Genomic DNA, 2,168 nt, shown 5'->3' on the forward strand with positions numbered 1-2,168 from the left:
ATCTGGTGATTCAGGCACTTCCTCTAAGGGCTTGGCCAAAGAAACCAAGTGTTTTGGTTTCAACTTAATTCACACCTGAGTGTGTCTGCTAATAGACATTGCCTTACATGCCGGCGTCTTCTTTCTTTCTTCTTTGCACATACATATCTAAAAATACACATACATACACATTAACATGTGAGCAATTGGGGGTTCAGGATCTTGCCCAAGGATAATAATAGACTGGGGATACCAGGGATTGAACTACCCACCTTCTGGTAAGTGGACAACCCCCTTAGCCACAGCAACCCCCACCCTACAGTCCACGTATGTAGGTGAAGTTAACCTGAGTGTTACACAGTCCATGTGTTCCTGGGAACAAAAATGGATTCAAACAGTCTGTACACTTCAAAGGTTACATAGAGGTGGTAGTATCTGGGCACACATTTGAGGCTACGTCTGGGCAACTATGTATAGGTATAATAACATACATGTATCGATATGCACAATCACTTACATCACACGTAGAAATTTGATTAATCTATACACAGTCTTTTGCTGCTCTTAGTTATTGATGGTGGCATCAAACTTGAAAGTGAAAGGAAAGACGAGGAGCAGAAGGAAAGGTGGTTAATAAGTATTGCTCCTTGATAGGGTTAAGCCAGTCTGTTGAATGGTTGCTGATTGGTGCAGGGAAGCGTGGCTGAGTTTGGCCCGTAGCTTCCAATTGTCCTGGTACATTAGGTGTGCTACAATATCTGTGTTGATTTAGAAAAAAAAGTAATACAGACTACACGTCTGATGTACGTTGCACAACAATAGTAGTAGCGGATCTATTTGTATTGTTCTCATAAAGGAATGGAGCCATGAGATCAGATTCAATTCAAAGAGCAGTAATTGCCATCACTAAAATGCAGTCAGAGCAGCAGTAAGCGTGGTTTAACATCATTCTGGGCCTTTTTTTCAAACATTGCCGGTTGATTATCTTTTCGAGAAAGTGATGGTGACCTGAAAATATGCTAATACAAGTTCTGAGTAAACATAACTGTCCTACATTGTGTGTACTTTACTTGCTTCATTTTAATAGACTGACTGTCAGGATATGACAACGGGCCACTGAAACTCTCCCAGCTGGTGCTCCAGTGACAGGAGTTGAGCAAAAAACTACACAAGGTTTTCGATTTCTTCAGGGCTTCACTCTGACCATTCCATTCAAAACACATTGGCTACTCTGCAGACTATGGTTTAGGTTTAGTCCTTAAAATCCCAAACATTATGAACTGCTTGCTGAAAACATTTGGGGCTTCAGCACATCACACAGTACTTGTGTACTACTGTTTATGGTTGTAATGCTCCCATCTCAGCTGCTGGCAGTAGCCTGGCAATATACTAAAGCTGAATAGGCAGGGGAGCCTGATAGCGTTTTTCAGTGTCAGATGTATCAGAGTGCAATACAGTGATATTTCCTGGAAGCAGTACCAGTGTAGACCTGGTATACACTCACCAGCCACTTAATTAGGGACACTTTTCTAGTGCCGGGTTGGACCCCTTTTTGCCTTCAGAACTGCCGTAAGTCTATGTGGTATACTTTCAACAAGGTATTGGAAACATTCCTCTGAGACGTTGGTCCATACTGACATGACAACATAGCGCAGTTGCTGCAAATTTGTTGGCTGCACATCCATGATGCCAATCACCACATCCCAAAGGTGCTCTGTTGGATTGAGATCTAGTGACTGTGGAGGCCGTTAGAGTAGAGTGAACTCATTGTCATGTTTTGCGACATGGTGCATTATCCTGCTGGAAGTAGCCATCAGAAGCTGGGTACACTGTGGTCATAAGGGGATGGACATGGTCAGCAACAATACTAGGTAGGCTGCCGTATTTAAACGATGCTCAGTTGGTACTAAGGGGCCCAAAGTGTGCCAAGAAAATATCCCCCACACTATTACACCACCACCAACAGCCTGAACCGTTGATAAAAGGCAGGATGGATCCATGCTTTCATGTTGTTTACACCAAATTCTGACCCTGTCATCTGAATGTCTCAGCTGAAATTGAGACTCATCAGACCAGGCAACTTTTTTCCAGTCTTCTATTGTCCAGTGTTGGTGAGCATGTGTGAATTATAGCCTCAGTTTCCTGTTCTTAGCTGACAGGAGTGGCACCCGATGTGGTCTTTTGCTGCT

Source organism: Micropterus dolomieu, linkage group LG06 (assembly GCF_021292245.1).
Source record: "Micropterus dolomieu isolate WLL.071019.BEF.003 ecotype Adirondacks linkage group LG06, ASM2129224v1, whole genome shotgun sequence".
Taxonomy (NCBI): Eukaryota; Metazoa; Chordata; class Actinopteri; order Centrarchiformes; family Centrarchidae; genus Micropterus; species Micropterus dolomieu.